Genomic DNA, 23,387 nt, shown 5'->3' with positions numbered 1-23,387 from the left:
CCGGGCCGCCTGCTCCCGGGCCGCCTGCTCCAGGCTGCCTGCTCCAGGCTGCCTGCTCCCTGCCGCCTGCTCCGGGTCCGCCTGCTTGTGGCCGCCTGCTCCGGGCCGTCTTCTCCCAGCCACTTGCTCCGGGCTGCCTGCTCCCGGCTGCCTACTCTGGGCCGCCTGCTCCGGGCCATCTTCTCCCAGCTGCCTGCTCCGGGCCGCCTGCTCCGGGCCGCCTGCTCCGGGCCGCCTGCTCCGGGCTGCCTGCTCCAGGCGGTTACCAGGAGGGCAGAGGAAACATTTCAGTGACGTCCTCAAAGTCCCCTTGAAAAATGCAACAACCGATGAGTGAGACCGCCCAAACTGGAGCAGAAACATCCACGGAGGTGCCAACCATTTCAAACCTCTCTGACTGGCCCAGGTAAGGGCAAACAGTGAAGGCAGTGGAATAAACTCTGAGTGTCCCATCCACCCTCCCCACCAAATCCCTGCAACAGAGTGAGTGTGCAGATCCAGCATTGGACCTTTTAGTCCTCTCAGGACCCACAACCCCGGGGTGGAGGAAAGTCACCCTCGGTCCCGTTTATCTTTATCCACCCTGTCTTTTCCTGTTAATATCTTGAAGACTTCGATCACCCCTTAACCTCCCAAATTCTCATGAAAACAGGCCTAATTTGTGTAATCTCTCCTCGTAATTTAACCCCTGTAGTCCAGGTATCATTTTATAATAATAATCTTTATTATTGTCACAAGTAGACTTACATTAACACTGTAATGAAGTTACTGTGAAAATCCCCTAGTCGCCACATTCTGGCTCCTGTTCGGGTACACAGAGGGAGAATTCCAAATGTCCAATTCACCTAACAGCACGTCTTTCGGGACTCGTGGGAAGAAACCGGAGCACCCGGAGGAAACCCACGCAGACACGGGGAAAACATGCAGACTCCACACAGACAGTCAGCCAAGCCTGGAATCGAACCTGGGACCCTGGCGCTGAGAAGCAACAGTGCTAACCACTCAGCTACCGTGCCGCCCCGAGGTTTTGTAAACCTGTGTTGCGCTTCCTCCAAGGCCGATGTATCCTTTCTAAGGTGTGGTGAACTGCTCTCATTTATTCCCAAGTGGCGGGGGGGGGGGGGCTAACCAGGGTTTTGTACAGCTGCAGCAAAACCCCTGTGTCTTTATACTGCAATCCTCTAGATCTAAAGGCTAGCATTCCAATAGTCTTTTTGATAATTTTCTGCACTTTCGTAGCATTTTAAAGATCTATGCATCTGAACCCTCAAATCTCTTTGGGCATCCGCTGTACTTAACTACTTCCATTCAGAGCTTTCTGCTCCATCCTTGTTTGGTCCAAGAAGGATAACCTCACACTTGCTTACATTGAATTCCACAATTTTACCCATTCACCTAGTCTGCCAATATCTCCTTGCAATTTTATGTTATCATCTAGACCAGGGGTGGGCAAACTACGGCCCGCCAAAGGTATTTCTGCGGCCCACCAAGTCATTTAAAAAAAAAAAAAAAAAAATTTTTTTTTAAGGTTAATGGGGGGGGGGGGGGGGGGGGGGGGGGGGGGGGGGTGCTGTTGGGTTACTTACTGGTATAGGGTGGATATGTTGACTTGAGTAGGGTGATCATTGCTCGGCACAACGTCAAGGGCCGAAGGGCCTGTTCTGTGCTGTACTGTTCTATGTTCTATATGAGGCGCCCAGAATCATAACCGGGTGAAGCAATTATTTTACTTAATATACTATGCGGCCCTTTGTGAATTGTGAATTTCTGAATGTGGCCCTTGCACGGAAAAGTTTGCCCACTCCTGATCTAGACTGTCTACAATGCTGTCGAACTTTGAATCATGGCAAAACATGGGACTGTTTAGCACAGGGCTAAATCGCTGGCTTTGAGAGCAGACCAAGCAGGCCAGCAGCATGGTTCGATTCCCATAACAGCCTCCCTGAACAGGCGCCGGAATGTGGCGACTAGGGGCTTTTCACAGTAACTTCATTTGAAGCCTACTCGTGACAATAAGCGATTTTCATTTGGATACCTGACTTTCTGCACCATCATCCACGTCATTAATGAATAGTGTGAATAACTGAGGCCCCAACACAGATCCCTGCCCTCACTCACACACTCATTGAGCTTTGTCTTGGGCGATGCTGTCCGTCAGAACACCAGAATAGCTGTTTGCCTATGAGTTTGCTGTTGGCAGCGTAAAGCCGCTGTATGTTTTTTTTAAGCAACTTGTTGGCAGTCTGTCTGAATGCGGAGACAGAATGCTCTGCCCTCAAAGCCACAATTGAAAGTTGCTAAAAGTAGATACAAATCACAATAAATTATCCACCTCGTGCATCGCTGATTTAATCTTCTCTACCAAGCCACATTTCATAATATATTTAAGAACTGACATTCACTTTCAAGAAACAGTTTAACTGATTTTTTAAAAATAAATTTAGTGTTCCCAATTAATTTTTTTTTCCAATTAAGGGGCAATTTATCGTGTTCAATCCACCTACCCTGCACATCTTTGGGTTGTGGGGGCGAAACCCACGCAGACATGGGGAGAATGTGCAAACTCCACAAGAACAGTGACCCAGAGCCGGGATCGAACCTGGGACCTCGGCGCCGTGAGGCAGCAGGGCTAACCCACTGCGCCACCGTGTTGCCCTAGTTTAACTGATTATAAAGAAAGCGAGAGAGCATCTTAGGCCTGTTACAAGTAATGTTTTCTAAAGCTCCTTTTAAACTGCTGAAGGAAATATTGACATCCCAGCGCTGAAACTTGTTCTGTTAAAAATTCTATAAATATCGCCAGTTGAAATGAAATGAAATGAAATGAAAATCACTTATTGTCAAAGGAAATGACTGCATTTATAGAATGCCTAATCAGTTCTTTGAAATGTCGAGATGTCCTTCACACAGTAAATCAGTTTTGAAACATAAAGGCCAATCTGTGCAGAGCAGGATCCCACAGTGGAGCAAATGAGGTGAATGGCCACTCGAGCAGTTTTGCTGGCATTGATTGAGGGAATGAAATGGAAAAAAAAAATTAAATGAAAATCGCTTATTGTCACGAGTAGGCTTCAAGTGAAGTTACTGTGAAAAGCCCCTAGTCCCCACATTCCAGCGCCTGTTCGTGGAGGCTGGTACGGGAATCGAACCGTGCTGCTGGCCTGCCTTGGTCTGCTTTCAAAGCCAGCGATTTGGCCATGTGCTAAAGCAGCCCCTGTTGTTATCTCGGGACCACTGGGAGCATTCCCTGCTCCACTTGAATATGGCTATTGGGATTCTCCATGCACCTGATGCAAGCATCTGGGGCCTTTGCCTAGCACTGCATTGAAAAGGCAGTGCAGCACTCAGTACAGCACCGAATGGTTGCTCAACATTAACCCAGTCAAGTGGGTAGAACCTGAAATGCAACCTCCTGACACGGAGGCAAGATCACTACCGACAACCTCAGGATAGTTTTGGTTTTCGAATGGTTCAAAAATAAATTGAGGGCTTGATAGGAACAGTGTCAGTGGTGATTTGGGAGTTGTGATTTGTACTAAATGTGGTCATTGGGAGAGTATCTCATTTCCCTTTTGATTTGACGAGATATATATAGAAATGGTCTACAATTGCTACTGATGCAGTAACTTTCATTTCCAGACACTGATCACACACGGAGGACTGTTTCAAAGATTTTCCCATTAAACCCTGCAAATAAATGGGGGAGGAGGGGGGCAAGGGAATAGCTGAGGTTGTTGAAAGGGGCTGGTGGCACAGTGGTTAGCACTGCTGCCTCACAGCGCAAGGGACCTGGGTTGAATTCCGGCCTTGGGTCACTGTCTGTGTGGAGTCTGCACATTCTCCCCGTCTCTGCGTGGGTTTCCTCCGGGTGCTCCGGCTTCCTCCAACAGTCCAAAGATGTGCAGGTTAGGTGGATGGAAGGCCACGCTAATTTGCCCTTAGTATCCAAGATAGGTGGGGTTAGGGGGATGTCCTCTTTTGGAGGTTTGTGCAGACTTGATGGGCCTCGAATGGCCTCCTCCTGCGCCGTATTGATTCTGTGGGACATGATGAAAGAGGAGGATTCTGAAGGGGTGGGGAGGTCGCAAGACAGAGTACCGTAGAGCAGGAGCTTTGTGTCTGTGCTGTTGGTCATTAAGCTGGAGCAGACCCACAAGTCTGAGGAGAAGAAGGCGTGCAGGGTGCGCTGTTGAAATTAATTATAACACATGGCTCAAAATGCTGCTCAATCGCCAGGACACAATGGAATGTGGTCCGCCATTATTGTTGTGAGGTAACCGCCCAGACACCAAATGAGGTGTAAACCTGTTTGCGGAATCCATACTGTAAATGGCAACAGGCTCCTGAATCTTCGTCTGATTGTCTTATTCATGACAAACGCTTTGTCCCTGATTCGCAGATGGAGTTCACGGCATTCCAGACTCTGTACTCACTCCACTCAGAGTTACAGCTGTTGACCATCCTAAAAGAAGCATCCAGGTTCCCCGAGAATCTCAGCAAGTCTGTCGCGCTATTTCTGCAATTCCGGTGGCATGCCATTGGGGGGGGGGGGGTGCGTTTTCTAAAACTTGTTATCTTGCATTCCAACTGTTGGGAGGGTCTCGAGCCATTGCTTCACAGTGTCAGAAGCACAGCCAGTTTCTGTGGTTTCCACTCTAACCAGCACCCACTTCTCACCTAAGGCAGTATCAGCTTGTGCCTTAACTGTTTCAAAATCATCAGCATTAACCATCCTGTCAACAACATTTTGAAAAACTGCATGGATTCATAAGTAGCAGGAGTAGGCCATTCAGCCCCTCGAGCTGCCCCACCATTCAAATAATGTTATGTTGTGCAGGCACACACACACACACAATGATATACAGACAAGCAACTAATGGACACAGAGAACAGGACATGACCAATAAGCAGGCAGGACACTCAGGGGTGGGATCTGACTGTAAAAGACACAAGGCGCTCACACTCCGCCTCTTTCCACCGATGGACATCTAGAGAGTCAGTCAAGGGTGTTGTTACAATCTCACACCTCCACCACGTGGCTAAGAGCTAGTCTGGTTCAGTCAGACGGAGTAACCACACTTAAGTTAGCAGAGAGTCGAACTCGCCAAGAACTGTGCTAACTGCTACTAGTCAATAAACCTGATTGAACAAACTTCAAGGCCTGGAGTATCTTTCTGATCTAAACTGCATCCTATTGCAGCCAGTGTTAGACCAGTGTACCTAACACGGCAAGTAAGATCATGGCTGATCTGATTGTGACCCCAGAAGCCTTGGCTGCCTTGTCAATCAAACGTCTCTCCAACTCGACCTTCACAATATTCAATGAGCCAGCCACTGTGCTCTGCGGAGAGAATGGCAGAGACTCTCGCTAACCGGTGTGATTGTCCGCCTGAGAAACTCCGTGTTGCTGGTCATGGCCGATGAGCCTGATCCTAGAGCCGCCCCTTCGACTGCTCACTTGACAGGTGTTTCCGGGAGGTGAGATCGCCCCTTGGACTGTAGCTCGCTGACATTCCTTTCTTGGGCTTCTTTTCCGTGTGTCCTCGAAGGATTGTGCCCCTTCAGTCGGGAAGTTCAAAGACTAACCCGCTGAGAGAGAAAATTCCTTCTCGTCTCCATCTTAAATGGGAGCTCCCTTATTTTGAAAGTGTGGCCCCCCCGCTTCTCAATTCCCCCACAAGTGGCAGCCCCACCCCACCACCTCCCAGCCAAATCCGCTCAGACTATTATATATTTCAATAAGATCACCTCTTATTCTTTTTTTTAAAATTTAGATTAGCCAATTATTTTTTCCAATTAAGGGGCAATTTAGCGTGGCCAATCCACCTACTCTGCACATTTTTGGGTTGTGGGGGCGAAACCCACGCAGACACGGGGAGAATGTGCAAACTCCACACGGACAGTGACCCAGAGCCGGGATCGAACCTGGGACCTCAGCGCCGTGAGGCGGTTGTGCTAACCACTAGGCCACCGTGCTGCCCTACCTCTTATTCTTTTAAACTCCAATGAGTAATGGCCCAACCTAGACAGAGAATTTACAGTGCAGAAGGAGGCCATTCGGCCCATCGAGTCTGCACCGGCCCTCGGAAAGACCACCCTACTTAAGCCCACACCTCCACCCAGCAACCACACCCAACCTCTTTGGACACTAAGGACAATTTAGCGTGGCCAATCCACCCAACCTGCAAGTCTTTGGACTGTGGGAGGAAACCAGAGCACTCGGAGGGAACCCACACACACACACTGGGAGAACGTGCAGACTCCGCACAGACAGATTACCCAAACTGGGAATCTAACCTGGGGCCCTGGAGCTGTGAAGCATCAGTGCTAACCACTTGTGCTACCCTGCTGCCCTCATACCTGCTCAACCTTTCCTCATAAGGCAAGCCCTTCATCCCGGGAATCAGCCGCGTGAATCTTCTCTGAGCTGCTGAACAGACCAGATTTTTTTGTCCCCTTGTGAACTGTGTAAATCAGGAGGCCTCGACCCCTGGTCTTTATGGATTTAGACAGGGTGACAAATGACCAGCTAATCTGTCTATGCGATGTTGATTAAGAGTTAATTATTGGCCAGGGCACTCCTGCTCTCCTTTGAAATGGTGCCCCTGTGACTCTCTGCATCCACCAGAGCGGGCAGACAGGGGTGGCAGTGTAAATCCCATCCAAAAGATGGTACCTCGGACAGTGCTGCAGCCCCTCGGTGCTCCGTGCACTCAGGTTGGATCCTGGGCGCCCTGCATTCCAAAATTCAGAATGACAACAGAAAATGCTGCAAATGCTCAGCAGGTCCGGCAGCATCTGGGGAGAGTGAAACAGTGAATGTTTCAGGCCGGTGACCTGTCACAGAATTGTTACCACGCAGAAGGAGGCCATTCAGCCCATCGGGTCTGCACCCGCTCTCCAAATGAGCATTCATCAGAACTAGGAAAAGTGGGAAGTGCAATCTGTTTTTACATAGAATTTACAGTGCAGAAGGAGGCCATTCGGCCCATCGAGTCTGCACCGGCTCTTGGAAAGAGCATCCTACCCAAGGTCAACACCTCCACCCTATCCCCATAACCCAGTAACCCCTCCCAACACTAAGAGCAATTTATCATGGCCAATCCACCTAACCTGCACATCTTTGGACTGTGGGAGGAAACCGGAGCACCCGGAGGAAACCCACGCACACACGGGGAGGATGTGCAGACTCCGCACAGACAGTGACCCAAGCCGGAATCGAACCTGGGACCCTGGAGCTGTGAAATGGGAAGAGGGGTGGGAAGGAGGGGAAACAGAAAGCAATGAGGGTGGACAAGATGGAAGAGAAGGACGGAAACCCTGTCGGCAAGAAGAGCAGAACCTCCTCACGGTGACCCCATTATATTTCGGATTTTTCCAGGTCACGGACCTCAAACATTAGCTCTCTTTCTCCCTCCACAGATGCTGCCAGAACGGGTGAGTGTTCCAGCCTTTCCTGTTCTGATCGCAGATTTAAGTGTCAGCCGTGACTCAATGGGTGGCATTGTCACCGCTGGGTCAGAAGGTGGTGAATTCAGGTGCCCACACCAGAGACCCGAGCGTCCAATCTGGGCTCACATTTCGGAGCTGTGCTGAGGAAGTGGCAGCGGACGGCACTGCTTAGCACAGTGGTTAGCACTGTTGCTTCACAGCGGCAGGGACATGACTTTGATTCCCGGCTTGGGTCACCTGTCTGTGAGGAGTCTGTACGTTCTCCCCGTGCCTGCGTGGGCTCCCTCCGTGTGCTCCGGTTTCCTCCCACAGGTCCCGAAAGACGTGTTTGTTAGGTGAATTGGACATTCTGAATTCTCCCTCCGTGTACCCGAACAGGCGCCGGAGTGTGGCGACTGGGGGATTTTCACAGTAACTTCTTGCAGTGTTAATGTAAGCCTACTTGTGACTTTTTAATAAAGATCATCATTATCTTCTGGACGCAATGTTAAACCGAAGCCCAGCCTTCTCTCTGGCACCTCCCCCCCCCCCCCCCCCCCCCCCCATTTGGCGGTAAAAGGTGGGCACTCTTTTGAAGAGGAGCAAGTGGGAGTTGTCCCCATTTTTCTCACCAATATTCATGCCTCAATCAGCAATGCTTTAAAAAAAAAAAAATAGGTTATCCAGTTATAATCCTATTACTTTTTGTGGGAGTTTGCTGTGTGCAAATAGGATCTCGCCTTCACCCCAGTATTGCAGTGACTACACTTTCTTGGCGGCCTCATGTCCCACCTGGGATGACGAGCAAGGGGCCTTCACCTCAGTGGCTGTGAAGTGCTTTGGGACATTGAGTTAGTGGACAACGCTGTAACAATGCAAGTCTTTCTCTCTCATTACCCAGGGACTGGCCGCCGCTCTATCTTCTACAATCTGCTGGCTGATTTAGAACTCTGAGAACTTGTGGAACGCTGATTTTGCAGCAAAAGAAAAAACAGGAGCTGCCTGCCAGAAACCTAATTAATAGAACAATATAGCAGCAGCTTTTACTTATTACCCAGTTCAAGAATGAACGAACTGCAATTATTTATGTGCCTCCAGCTTTCACTGAAACACTTTGCGAAGGAATTTTGTTAAATTCAGGGTTGGGTTGCGATGGAGTTTCTTCAGGTCCGTTTACGTGCGATCGAGTTACAGATTGCCTTTGTAAAACAGGATTGTTTCATTCCACAGCAGCAATGAGAGGTCACTCATTAGGGGTACCTGTTCTGCCTGATGTGGTTTGAGATTATGCAGCGCCAGGGTTCGAGTCCATGGAGGAGTTTCTCCGAAAGATGTCTTTGCCGATTCAAGACTGGGATTGATAGGTAAGGGTAACGAGGGATTATCGATCAAAGGTGGGTAAATGCGGGCAGCACAGTGGCGCAGTGGGTTAGCCCTGCTGCCTCACGGCGCCGAGGTCCCAGGTTCGATCCCGGCTCTGGGTCACTGTCCGTGTGGAGTTTGCACATTCTCCCCGTGTTTGTGTGGGTTTCGCCCCCACAACCCAAAGATGTGCAGGTTAGGTGGATTGGCCACGCTAAATTGCCCCTTAATTGGAATAAATTAATTGGGTACTCTAAAAAAAAATTTTTAAAAGGTGGGTAGAGATTCCTCAAGCTCTGACTGTATTCGTTGAACGGATTTGAAGGACTGAATGTCTTATTCCTGTTCTTGTGCTTGGCCAGCTGACCGAGAATGGCTTTTCTCGGTGTTAGAGGTGCGACATAATTATAACCTGCCCAGCCTGTTCGCCACCAACACCCTTGAATAGGCTTCCAGTTCCCTCGTCTCCACATACCCCTCACCACTGACAGTGACTCTTTCCGCCGCCTCAGTCCTGCTCTCTGGAATCGCCTTCCCAAACCTCTCAGACTTTCCAAATCCCACCTCTCCTTGAATCCCTCCTCCTAAGAGATTCTCCTAATAACCTCTTTGTGCGGCCTCATCGCTGTTTTCACCCAGCGTCTCTGCGAAGCACCATGAGGCATTTTTAACGCGGAAATGCTACATAAAATGCAAGTTGCTGTTGTTGTCTGCCGCACGATTTTGAAGGCCCGAGGTTCAATTCCCAATCTCTCTCTCCGAGTTAGACGATGTTAGCTGAGGCCATCTGTATTTGGGCTCTTGGATAAGGTGAGAAAATCGTACAGGTTGCCCACTCCTGCGTGCGAGCAGGTGGCTCCAATTGCCGGGAGCGAACACGTGGGATGAATGCTGGATTTGAACGGTAGCGGATCGGCTCAGCGTGCCTCAGATTCGGAATTAATCCTGACACGCCCAGTGCAGTACGGGGGGCAGTGCTGCACTGCCGGAGGTGCCATCCTTCAGATCAGGCGTTCAACCAAGGCCCTGTCTGTCCAGCCCACCCTCAGGTTTTACTTGGTTTCCTACAGTCCAGAAGGAGGCCATTCAGCCCATCGAGTCTGCAGCGACCCTCCAAAAGAGCACTCTACCTGGGTCCACTCTCCCACCCTATCCCCATAATCCCACCTAACCTGCACATTCCTGGACACTAAGGGGAAATTTAGCACGGCCAATCCACCTAACCCGTACATCTTTGACATGTAGGAGGAAACCGGAGCACCCGGAGGAATCCCACGCAGACAGGGGGAGAACGTGCAAACTCCACACACAGTCACCCAAGGCCAGAATCAAACCCGGATCCCTGGCGCTGTAAGGCAGCAGTGCTAACTACTGTGCCACCCTAACAACAACATTGTAACAAGTTTACAAGGGTGAACTTAGATCCTGTTGGCATTATTTTGAAGAAGAGCTGAGCAGTGCTCCCGGTGCCCGAATCAATATTTATCCCTTAACCAATTGCACAAAACCTTTCATGGGCTCATTACGTCGATGTCCTCGCGCGCAGGGATGTAGCAAAAGGACAGGGCAGGCTAGGAGGCATCTGATCCAAACAGCAAAATACTGCAGATGTCGGAAACAAAAGCAGCGTTTTCTGTTTTGGCTGGAGGCGAGCTGAGCTGGTTCGGGAGTACCTGCTCCCAAACGGCTTGAAATTAAATGAAAAATGAAAATCGCTTATTGTCACAAATAGGCTTCAAATGAAGTTACTGTGAAAAGCCCCTAATCGCCACATTCCGGCGCCTGTTCGGGGAGGCTGGTACGGGAATTGAACCCGCGCTTCTGGCTTTGTTCTGCGTTACAAGCCAGCTGTTTAGCCCACTGTGCTAAACCAGCTTTGCTGCCTGCCTTCAACCACTTGGAGTGAGGAGTGGGAGCTGCTTCTATTGGCAGGACATTCCTACTTGTACTGCCCCACCCTCACCTCTTAGGTTCTCAACAATAGCGGAGGGGGGTGAGTCACGGGACAGTCAGGAGCACAGCTGGACGGGGCTGAGTTCTTGTAACAGGCTCCTGGCGCACTGGAACCAGGAATGAGCGTGCAGGAACCCTCCCCTCCTCCCAAACAAGGAGCAGCAGCCGGACCTGCAAATCCGTCCGACATCCCTCGCTTCAAAATACCTCAAAAATGTTCTGTCTGAAAGGTAACAGCCGCGCAAAGTATACAAGTAAGCTTGGCTTTTCTGTTCTTGGGAAAAGCTCCTTGGCTTTTAAAACGGATCAGTCTGACCCCTGGAAACATTCCTGGAAACTTTCCCGAACCAGTTGCTGGGAAACTAATATTCCTGGCGCTGGGTTAGGAATACTTTTTTTGTGTGTGGGTGTGAATTTTTAACCAAAATGGACAAAGGTATTGTGGCTCCACCAATCTGTTTTATTCAACCGCGGGGAATGCGGGACTGCGTGTGAAATGAAATGAAAATCGCTTATTGTCACAAATAGGCTTCATTTCAGCCGGGTTTTAATCCTTTCCAGCTCCTCGAAATTTGTATTTATTCACAGAGTTATTGTGTTAAGACTGTGCCTTTCGTCTACTGTGGGGGAAGCCTTTCAATCGGTGATGAACGTGTTCAGAGCAGTAACCTGAGCTAGTGTGCAGCAAGTGACAGTCATGTTTTACATGGGCTGGCCATGCCAGCCTGGCAACCTGTGAGAGATGTTCCCTCGGCACACAACTGGGCTTTGCTTTCAGTTTATTTACTCCCGTGGTCAGTTTATCCAACTGCATCTAGTTGCAGTCCGTGTTACCCCAGGGTGATTAACACAACAATAATCACCAGGTTGGTCTGTTTTTAATTGATGTTGGCTGAGGGCAGATTTTGGCCCAGGACATCAAGGTGAGCACCCCTCTTTTTGGAAATAATGCCACGGGACCTTTTACACCCGCTCGCTATAGGATTGTGCCTGAGTTTGGCTTCACTGCACCAGATCATGAGTATTTGGACGGGAGGTGTGGCACGGTGGTGCAGTGGTTAGCACTATGGTGCTTGAGGACCCGGGTTCGATCCCGGCTCTGGGTCACTGTCTGTGTGGAGTTTTGCACATTCTCCCCGTGTCTGCCTGGGTCTCACCCCCACAACCCAAAGATATGCAGGGTAGGTGGATTGGCCACGCTGAATTGCCCCTTAATTGGAAAAAAAACAAGAATTGGGTACTCTTATATTTATTTAAAAAAAGAGTATTTGGGTGGTACCACATCGCAAGTTGCAGGGAAGGTGCCAGATTTTTTAACGGAGTTAGAACAGAGCTCTGGGTTGCTCTCTCATTCCAATCCCAGTTTCTCCAGCCTGTTCACATAGCTTCCAAATTCCACATCGCTGATGCAGGCCTGATACTGCTCCTTTACACCCTCTCCTGGGTAACATCAGCGAACTGAGCACAGTCCGGGGGGGCTTGAAGCTGGGGCTCTCTGTGGTTCAGCTTCAACATCGGACAGTGCTACAGTCAAGCAAGTACTTCTTTAAATTTTAATAGCAGGAACCCCCTCCCTCCCCCACCTACAGTTGCAGGCCCCAGGTTCAGCTCTTGCTGGCTGCATGAAGGGACGAGAGAGAGGCCTATGTAGCTCCAGATTCAGTGGGGGTAAAAAGGGCTGATATTTTTGTTTTATAGCGCAGTAAATGGTTTTGCAGTCTTGGGAGAGGAGAAGGGGATTTGTTTGCCTCTGTTCGGCAGTTTGTGCAGTGTGCTGAGATTCTTGACAACATTCTTGGGATTGTGCGCTTGGCAAATACAGGTCCTCCTCTGGTCTGAATAGGGAAGCAGAATGTCTTTTTGCTGAAGTGAAAGCATTACTTGAGTTCTCCCTCTTGCTCCAGCTGCTCAGGTCGATGTGCTATTGGGAGGGGACATGGTGCATCGTGACAAAAGCATACACTTGCACACACCACAGTAAATCTTTACGTCTGATCACAAATTTAATTACACAGGATTATCAGGCCCCCGTAGGCTTTGAGGAATCCTCATTTTCTGAGGGTACTGAGGAATTCTTACAGCGCAGTGAGCAGTGTCTCTGAGCCAGAAACTGCGGGTTTAAGTCCCCCCCCCCCCCCCCCCCCCCCCCCCCCAAGGACTTGATGACCAAGAAAGGTGTGATCATACCGGGGCCAAATAGGTTCAATATTGACCTGTAAAACCATCCACCAGTGCCAGGTGGAAACAGTACGAGAGATTCCTGATAAGCCATGCGATGGGAAGAAGATATCCTTGGGGGGGGTTCAGTTGGCTGGATGGCTGGTAGGGATCAGATTGGGACCAACATCGAAGGATTCAATCCCCAAAACAAATGGGGTAGATTTGTGACCTGCTTTCTTGTCCTATCTGTGGTGGAGGTCAAGGCGCCGTGGGTTGGACCTGCCTTTGGGCAGAGAACCGAAGAGGAACTATGGATACTTCATGGATGCTCATTGTAGAGAAAGGGAAAGATATCCAGGGAGTCTTGTGCAATTTTTATAATGAGGAAGATGTTGTGTTCAGGCATCACGGTGTAATGCAGAACCCCGCTTATTCAGCCATGCAACCAGTGTTTCAGAGGCGTTAACTTGGATGCTAAGCCAGAGGCGGGCCATGTTTCCGGCCACTGATGCACTGGACCCCTTTTTCTAGCATTGCAGCTCCCTGGTCATGCACCCCTCTTTGCCCTGCTGGCTACATTATGATGAGATCCAAGCTCCAATATCGGGGTTGCCTCGGGCCTCACCATTTGGGTGCAGTTTAGATACACAGCCAAAAGTAGACACATTGGAATGTCTGGATCACAGTGTGCTGTGTAGCAGTGTTGCTATCGGAGCAGCATTGGTCATAAAGGTTTTACAGCACGGGAGGGGCCCTTCTGCAGGAGCATCCTAATGGCACATAATGACGTGTTATCTATGCAAGTGCTGTAATCCCTGTACACGCCTGGGTGTACACTCCTGCACATGGCACCTGCTTGCTCAAGTGGTATAAAAGATAACATGGCACTATTTCGGAGAAAAGCAGAAGAGATATCCCCAGTCTCCTGACCAACATTTGATCATCAGCCAACATCGCTTGTATCTTATTGTTGTTTGTTGGAATTTGCGATGCGCAAATTGACTGTCGTGTTTCATTTAGTACAACAGTGTGGTGACGTGCCCCTCTGCTCATTTCTCCATGCCTCGTGGCCCTGCACATTCCTCCATGCCTCGTGGTCCTGCACGTCCCTCCATACCTCGTGGTCCTGCACTTTCCTCCATGCCTCGTGGTCCTGCACTTCCCTCCATGCCTCGTGGTCCTGCACTTTCCTCCATGCCTCGTGGCCCTGCACATTCCTCCATGCCTCGTGGTCCTGAACTTCCCTCCATGCCTCGTGGTCCTGCAATTTCCTCCATGCCTCGTGGCCCTGCAATTTCCTCCATGCCTCGTGGTCCTGCACTTCCCTCCATGCCTCGTGGTCCTGCACTTTCCTCCATGCCTCGTGGCCCTGCACATTCCTCCATGCCTCGTGGTCCTGCACTTCCCTCCATGCCTCGTGGTCCTGCACTTTCCTCCATGCCTCGTGGCCCTGCACATTCCTCCATGCCTCGTGGTCCTGAACTTCCCTCCATGCCTCGTGGCCCTGCAATTTCCTCCATGCCTCGTGGTCCTGCTCTTTCCTCCATGCCTCGTGGTCCTGCACTTTCCTCCTAGCCTCGTGGCCCTGCACATTCCTCCATGCCTCGTGGTCCTGCACTTCCCTCCATGCCTCGTGGTCCTGAACTTCCCTCCATGCCTCGTGGTCCTGCACTTTCCTCCATGCCTCGTGGTCCTGCTTTTTCCTCCATGCCTCGTGGTCCTGAACTTCCCTCCATGCCTCGTGGTCCTGCACTTTCCTCTTCAGTTGCATGGAAGAGCCTTCCATTTTAACTTCAAAGAGCAATTTGACTAGCGCAGAGAAAACATTTTTTAAAATAAATTTAGAGTACCCAATCAATTTTTTCCAATTAAGGGGCAATTTAGCATGGCCAATCCACCTACCCTGCACATCTTTGGGTTGTGGGGGCGAAACCCACGCAGACACGGGGAGAATTTGTAAACTCCACACGGACAGTGACCCCAGAGCTGGGATCGAACCTGGGACCTCGGCGCTGTGAGGCAGCAATGCTAACCACTGTGCCACCGTGCTGCCCCGCCCAGAGAAAACATGAGGTTCGTGACTAGGAATGCATGTATGCTTCAAGGAAACAGAAGTCCTCTTCCCGAAAGATCCTCCACCTGTAAGAAACCTTTGTCCCTCGATAGAACATAGAACATAGAACAGTACAGCACAGAACAGGCCCTTCAGCCCTCGATGTTGTGCCGAGCAATGATCACCCTACTTAAACCCACGTAACCCGTATCCCAACAATCCCCCCATTAACCTTACACTACGGGCAATTTAGCATGGCCAATCCACCTAACCCGCACATCTTTGGACTGTGGGAGGAAACCGGAGCACCCGGAGGAAACCCACGCACACACGGGGAGGACGTGCAGACTCCACACAGGCAGTGACCCAGCCGGGAATCGAACCTGGGACCCTGGAGCTGTGAAGCATTGATGCTAACCACCATGCTACCGTGAGGCCCCTACCGAAAGATCCTCCACCTGTAAGAAGCCTTTGTCCCTCGATGTTCTAGCTCTGCTGCCATCACTGTAGGAAATTTGCTGGTAAGGCTGAGAATGGGCCCCTTACCTGGGCTAATGGCGATTCGTGGAAGGGCAGGGCAGCCACCCCTTAAGGTCACAGATAACCCCACGTCCTTTCTAACAGTGATGACAATTCAGAAGATCGTCATTTGCTGCAAATTCTCAATTGGGATGAATTGAGGCGGTGAAATGCAAGTCTGTCTTTCTTCGGACGGAAGTCCTCAAACCCCTGCAATGTCTTGCTCCCATCACGTGACACCGAGGTTCGATTTTTAACATGAATCGTAGCTGGAAATTCCTCATTCCGTTACGGGTTGAAAGAGAATTCTGGCCAAATCACCTTCCCCTTCACGATGCTGTCCCCCATTGTTACATCGCGTTCCATTGTCACATGGCATCAAGACGAGTTCTGCTTCCCCCTTTGGCCTCACAATAGATCAATTTGACAACCTTTTTATTTCCGAAACTTCATGACTATCATCGCAGTCAGTTTATAAAGCAGACTCTATGACACAGAACATCCTAAAGCAGCTTCTATCCACTTTTGAAGTGTAGTCAATGTTGTATTATGGTACAAGGTGTCATCACTTACTGGGCAGCACAGTGGTTAGTACAGTTGCTACACAGCTCCAGGGTCTCGGGTTCGATTCCCGGCTTGGGTCACTGTCTGTGCGGAGTCTGCACATTCTCCCCGTGTCTGCGTGGGTTTCCTCCGGATGCTCCGGTTTCCTCCCACAGTCCAAAGATATGCTGGTTAGGTGGATTGGCCAGGCTAAATTGCCCTATGTGTCCAAAAAGGTTAAGTAGGGTTACTGGGTTACGGGGATAGGGTGGAGGCGTGGGCTTGAGTAGGGTGCTTTTTCCAAAGGGTCGGTGCAGACTCGATCGGCCAAATGGCCTCCTGCACTGTAAATTCTATAAAGGCAAATTTAGGACTCATCTCAGAACATCCCTTGCACAGAAGAGAGGTGGCAAAATTCCTGCCATCGTTTAAGGGCTAGTTTGCTTCTGGGGGGGGGGGGCATTCTAGCTTTCTCTATGGCTGAGCGGAATGACCTTTCTCACCCGCCGTTATTCCACAATTTGGGAGCAGCAGGGTATGTCCACCTACCCTGACTGGGGAAGATTGGATCCTGTTGTAGTCCCTGTGATATTGTTCTGGATTACATCAAGACTTTGACATTGAAGCTGAACCTTTCTCTGGTCAGTATGACCCAGCTATTAAACTGGCCGACCCACCCGGGAGCTGCGATCCCGCATTGCACATCATTCAGTGGCTCCCTGTTGGTTCATTGTTTGCCGGTTACCTCAGAAACGGGGACTGATTTCCCATTGCTGCTTCGCAGGTATTGTTTCTTCTCGATAAATGATTAATAACCTTGCATACTGTTACTGCTTTCACACACCGATACTGCCCCATATTGTATTATATCTCTCTTTCCATTTATAATTGCCTCGCATGTGTTGTGCAATTAATACTTTGAGAGGAAGGCCCGACTGATGGATGGGATGAATTAACCCTGGCCCAATATCTTCACCTGCTCACAGTGTGATGCAGAAGCAACTTTTAACCGAATAAAAATGCCGCGTCGAGTTTTCGGTGCAGATTTCCCTTGGCGCAGCCAACCAAATGATGCCCAAACCCGGCAGTGGTGTTCTGGCCAATATCTGCCCATCAGCCAGCATCATGGAATGTTGGCCGTTGTTTCAAAGGGAATGGAGTCCAAAATTAGGGAAGTCCTGCTGAAACTGTACAAGGCAGGAGTTAGACCACAGCTGGAATGCTGTGACCAACTTATCTAAAAACAAATACTGGCATTGGAGGCAGTCCAGAGATGGTTCACTCGGTTAATCCCCCGATGGAGGGATTTTCTTCTGAGGAGAGGTTGAGTAGATTAGAGTTTAGAAGAATGAGAGGTGACCTTATTGAGACATACAGGATTCTCAGAGGGTTTGACAGGGTTAGATGCGGAGAGGATGTTTCCTCTTCTGGGAGAGTCTCGGAGCAGAGGGCATAATTTCAGAGTAAGGAGTCGCCCATTTAAGACCGAGATGAGGAGGAATTCCTGCTGAGGGTAGTAGTGAGTTTGCAGAATTCTTTACCGCAGAGAGCTGCAGAGGCTGGGTCATTAAGTATGTTCAAATTTTTGATCATTAGATGAATTAAGGGTTATGGCGATAAGGTGGGAAAGTGAAGTATAGGATTACATCAGATCAGCCATGATCTCATTGAATGGCACAGCAGGCTCGATGGGCCGAATGGCCTGCCTCTGCTCTACATCCTTATGGTTTTATCACTTTAAAAAAAAAGCATATCAGGTGGTCATTACCTCATTGCAGCTTTCCTATATTATAACAGTGATTAAATTGGGCCGTTGATGCTAACAATGGGAGAAACCCACACTACACATCACAGGATTTATACACGGGTACTGCACTTGCCATATTGTTGGAAGCAGACACTGCACCCCCCCCCGAGAGTTGTTGTTGCTCCATCGTTGCGGGATGGCACGGTAGCACTGTTGCTTCACAGTGCCTGGGTCCCAGGTTCGATTCCCGGCTTGGGTCTGTCTGTGCAGAATCTGCACGTTCTCCCCGTGTCTGTGGGGGTTTCCTCCGGGTGCTCCGGTTTCCTCCCACAAGCCCCAAAAGATGTGCTTGTTAGGTGATTTGGACAGTCCGATTTCTCCCTCAGTGTACCAGAGTGTGGCAACAAAGCCTTTGTGCTGCAGAGTCAACCAAGGGTAGCTTCAGAGCAATCAAGAAACAGAATGCTCATAAAAATGTTTAAAAGTTGAAAGCCTGTGAACTGCGAGCTTATAAATAGAGTGGAAGCTATGTAATATCCCAAATATCTCCAGTTGTGGGACTTCATCACTCACCTCATGAGTTATTCAGCCGCTGCTGAAGGTATTTAAGGTATCTCTTAGGCTGGTCTGGCCAGATCGGCTATTAATGGATGAGAATGTGACAGTAGACATGCCTTGAATACCGCTTAAATATGTGAGCTACTAAAAGACTTCAATACTGTACAATACATGCCACTTCTTTTAGTAAAGCCCTCTCCTGAGGATATATGGCTACCATGAACATTGGAATAATGGGCTGTCACAAAGAAGCCAAGAGGCCATTCCCCTGATAGCCATGACTGACAGCTGGTCCATAGACCTGGGGAGGGTGTGAGAGAAAAGTCAACTATCTAATCCTGACTTTGGATTGCAGGAGATATTAGGTGGGAAAAGACCAAGATCCACCTGTGCCAAGAGTATGCCGGGAATTACAACAACCAATTTGAGATGATTAGTTTGGCTGACAACGTCGCTTACTTAATGCTTGCTAGAAGTGATAGTGCACAGGGACTTGTCTTCTGCAGGCAAAAGGAACATGTCCAGGCATTGCACCTTTTTTTAATTCAACAAAGGTGCGGGGGCCAAAGTTCCCTGGTGCCTTCTGCATGGCAACTCTTCAACCAGTCAAAATCAACTTGCAAACCAATCAGCACTCTTTTCTCATGCAGGAAAAATTGTTGCGCCCTTTGAAATTTGACATTCTTGCGTCTGTCCCGATTTGAGTGCAACACCAAATTCTTCAACAGCGCACCTCTTTTTCAGCAATACTCTGGATCCATCTAGTTTGTGTTCGATCAGTTAGTGCAGTCATTTTCAAACTCGGGGTCGTGACCCACAGGTGGGTCACGGGCAGGAGCCAGGACGGTCGCGTCATTCCCGATTGCGGGAAGAAGTGCCCAAAGGCCGCGACCGTCTTTTTAAAATGGCGGCCGTGACTGACTTTCAGAATGTCAGCCTTCCTGTGTGTGCGTGACCCTCAGCACTGCGCATGCCCAGAGTTCTTAGCAGGAATGAATTCCCAAGCAAGTGAGATCGTGTGAACCTAGCAGGCTCATCTAATACATTGAAGGTAAGAAAAGTTTACGATGCTGGCCACGGAATGAGTGGTCGCACATAGGGTGGCTCCTGCTGGAAGGTGTTGGTTTTGGTCCCTGTTATCTGAACTTCGGGGAATTTCGGCAGAAAGGTTGTGTGGAGAGTGGGTGGGGGATTCAGTTCTCCCCTGGAGGGGCATGTCTGCGGGTTATCAAACTCCACTGAAGACTGTGAGAGCCCTGGCCAAAGAGTTGGAGGAGACTCATGGCGCAGTATCATCTGGAAAATTGGCAGGAGGGGGGAAAGGTCATTGTCGACCGGAAAGCTGTCAGTGCAGCATTTGATGAGCTTCATTGAGGACGAATTTCGACAACAGCGTAAAGAAATGCTGAGTGACTGGTCAAAGGTGATTGAGGGGGCAGTGGCACCCCTTCACGGGATTTCGGAATGGGTGAAGAAGAGCCTGGAGGTGGAGAAGGTGGTGTCTGACCAGAGTGACTGGATTGTGACGCTGGAAGCGGAGATCGCCATCTTGGGGGACATGTGCAAGACGCTGCGAGAAAAGTTGGAGGACCAAGGAAACGGGTCCAGGTGGCAAAATCTTCGTATTGTGGGCCTTCCGAAGGGAGTGGAGTGGATGAGTGCAATGGGCTACATCACGAATGCTGACCGTGTTTGGAATAAAATACCTGAAAAAAAAAGGGTCCTGGGCAAAAAGGTTTGAAAAACACTGAGCTGAACTCTCTGATAATGGGCCTGTGTCCCCACGCCCGCGACAAAATGGGCACAAATCACTCTGGACTTTCCTGGAGAAACTCAAGAGTGATTCTCCTCGCTCCAGGGGGCTAACAGGGCCCTGGAATAGTCCTCGCAGCTCCGGCTGCTGATACGGGGCCCTGCACTTCCGGCAGGGGGTCCGTGCACTTCCGGCAGGGGGTCCGCGCATGCGCGCGGCCCGGCCCCAACAATATAGCCACCACCCCCCCCCCCCCCCCCCCCCCCCCCCCCCCAGATCGCGCGCACCCGCCGAACGGTGGCCCCCGATCGTGAGTCTGGCCGTCCTGGAGGCCCCCCCCCTCACCCACCGGTGACAGACCACCCAACCCCCACCAGGGCGGCCGCGGACTGAGACCGCAACCGCCACTCCGAGTGCCCACTGGGTGGGACCATGAGTGAACTAAGCCGATGGGAACTTGGCCAGTTGCTGGCGGAGAATCGCCACGGGGGTCTCTTTCAGTGGCACCCGACTGGCGCCGCATTGACCCCGATCGCAGGTCTGTCACCCATCCCCCCCCCCCCCCCCCCCCCCCCCCGCGCCGAGCGCGATTGCGGCGCGGAGCATCGGCGAACGCCAGCCTCTGAGTTAGTGTACAACAGACCCAAACATAATGCAAGGAAAACTCCAAATTGTGAACCTTTGGGAATCAAAGGTCAAAGGGTTCTGAGCAACCGTTCCTTCTGAGAAGGCAATTATCAGTCCTCTAATGACTCATATTGATTCCAAAAAATATTGTTTCCTGAAAGAAAATCTCTAATTTGAATCAGCGCCGACTGCTTCCAGCGTCTCCCTCGGGACCTGGTTCCACAGATTACCCACTCGCTCACTGAAATAATGCTTCTGCAGGTTAGTTCTCAATTTCCACCCGCTGTACTCATTTCCATTGTGAGCATGCCCAGTATTGTACAATTACTCCTCATAACCCATTCCTGCAGTCACTCTGCTGCCTCTCTTGTGTACATTCAATGGCTGCATAATCAGTTTTGTTTTGCAGTGACCAGAGCTGTAAACAGAACTGTAGATTGTCACATTTCAAATGCAGCAGTGTATCCAGTGTTTATACGCTGTGAGGTCGCGCTGATGGTTTATACAATGGCAGGACTAGCTTGCTAATCTGGCTCAACAGTGATCATTTGATCCATCAACATCGTGCCACCAAGTTTTGTTAGAATTGTTTCCGTTTGTTGTCAATTGGGACCCCTCTCACTTTCCCTGCTCACTATTTTCTTCCTATTTTAGTTCCTATTTTTTCTGTCCAGCAATGTCTTGTTTTAAAATTCAGCCTTGTTGTTGAATCCCTCATGTCGTCATCCCTCATTATCTCTCTTATCTTCTCTAACCCCACAACCTTCTGAGATCTCCCTCTAACTCTGGCCTCTTACCCATTCCCAATTATTTTTTTTTATTTTTATTTTTTTTATAAATTTATTGTACCCAATCATTTTTCCAATTAAGGGGCAATTTAGCGTGGCCAATCCACCTAGCTTGCACGTTTTTGGGTTGTGGGGGCGAAACCCACGCAGACACGGGGAGAATGTGCAAACTCCACACGGACAGTGACCCAGAGCCGGGATCGAACCTGGGACCTCAGCGCCGTGAGGCGGTTGTGCTAACCACTGCGCCACCGTGCTGCTCTCCCATTCCCAATTATAATTGCTGCACCGCTGGGGGCTCAGCCTTCGGTTGCCAAGGCCCCAGGCTCTGGAATCTCCTTCCTTCACATCCCCACTTCTTTTAAAAAATAAATTTAGAGTACCCAATACTTTTTTTTCCAATTAAGGGGCAATGTAGTGTGGCCAGTTCACCTACCCGGCACAGCTTTTGACTTCATAGACATAGTCATAGAATTTACAGTGCAGAAGGAGGCCATTCAGCCCATCAAATCTGCACCGGCCCTTGGAAAGAGCACCCTACCCAAGCCCACACCTACACCCGATACCTACACCTCCCACCCTATCCCCATAACCCCAACTAACCTTTTTTTGGGGGCACTAAGGGCAGTTTAGCATGGCCAATCCACCTAACCTGTGCATCTTTGGACTGTGGGAGGAAACCGGAGCACCCGGAGGAAACCCACGCAGACACGGGGAGAACGTGCAGACTCTGCACAGACAGTGACCCAAGCCGGGAATCGAACCTGGGACCCTGGAGCTGTGAAGCAACAGTGCTTACCCTTGTGATACCGTGCCATCCCGAGAGTTGTGGGGGTGAGTAAGACCCACGAAGACACGGGGAGAATGCGCAGACTCCACATGCACAGTGACCCGGGGCCGGGATCGAACCCGGGACCACAGCACCGTGAGGCAGCAGTGCTAACCACTGCCCGCACCACCCCACTTCTGATCTCCCTTTTGCTCCTTTAAGACAGTTCTGAAAACCAATCTTTTGATCATCTGACTCCCATGGCTCGGTGTCACACTGTCTTTTATAACACTCCTCTGAAGACTCCTTTGGGACTTTCCCTTACGTGCAAGGCACTATATAAATTTAAGTTGTTGTTGTTCCGTGTGAATTTCATATGCCACCAGCCTCCGAATCACAAGTTTGTTACTTAAGAAGGAGGAGCAGGGGTAAGCCATTCAGCCCCTCGAGCCCGCTCTGCCATTCAACACCCATCATGGCTGATCTCCTCTCTGCCTCAACTCCACTGTCCTGCCAATAAGCGATTTTCATTTCATTTCACCCTCCATAACCCTTCAGCCCATTACTAATTAAAAATCTGTCTATCTCCTCCTCAAATTTACTCACTGTCCCGGCATCCACCGCAAGCTGCGGGTGGCGAATTGCACAGATTCACACCTCTCTGAGGAAAGTAATTTCTCCTCATCTCCGTTTTATTTCTGCTCCCCCTGAATCCTCAAACTGTGACCTCTCGTTCTGGATTGCCCCACCAGAGGAAGCACCTGTTACAGTGCAGGAGGCCATTCGAGCCATCATGTCTGCACTGGCTCTCCGAATGAGCATCCTGACTGAGTGCCATTCCCCAGCCTTTCCCCCGGACCCACCCAGCACATTGTTTCTATTCAAGAAATCCTCTCCTGCCGCCTCGAATGCCCCGGACCAGGCAGTGCATTTCAGACCCCAGCCTGTGTGAAACATTTTTTCGCGAATCACATTTGCCTCTTTTGCAAATCACCGCCCAATTTCCAAATATATTCCAATCTGCCTATAACTCACCGTGTTCAGCTTTGCCGTCTACCACCTTCATCGGCGTTGTCTCATTTGTATATTAACTTGCTCCAGAACCAGTGCATGGTTGTTGCCGC

The 23,387-nt window shown here is 50.0% G+C and overlaps 1 protein-coding gene across 1 annotated transcript in view; it reads left to right on the top strand.

The window, feature by feature from the left end:
• Positions 1–23,387, top strand: part of LOC119965159 (NHS-like protein 1) — a 279,160-nt gene that overhangs the window by 172,164 nt on the left and 83,609 nt on the right.

The sequence above is a fragment of the Scyliorhinus canicula genome, chromosome 1 (genome assembly GCF_902713615.1).
Source record: "Scyliorhinus canicula chromosome 1, sScyCan1.1, whole genome shotgun sequence".
In the NCBI taxonomy this organism is placed as follows: Eukaryota; Metazoa; Chordata; class Chondrichthyes; order Carcharhiniformes; family Scyliorhinidae; genus Scyliorhinus; species Scyliorhinus canicula.
Note: the sequence above shows the minus strand (reverse complement) of the source record. Positions and strands in the feature narration are given on the sequence as shown.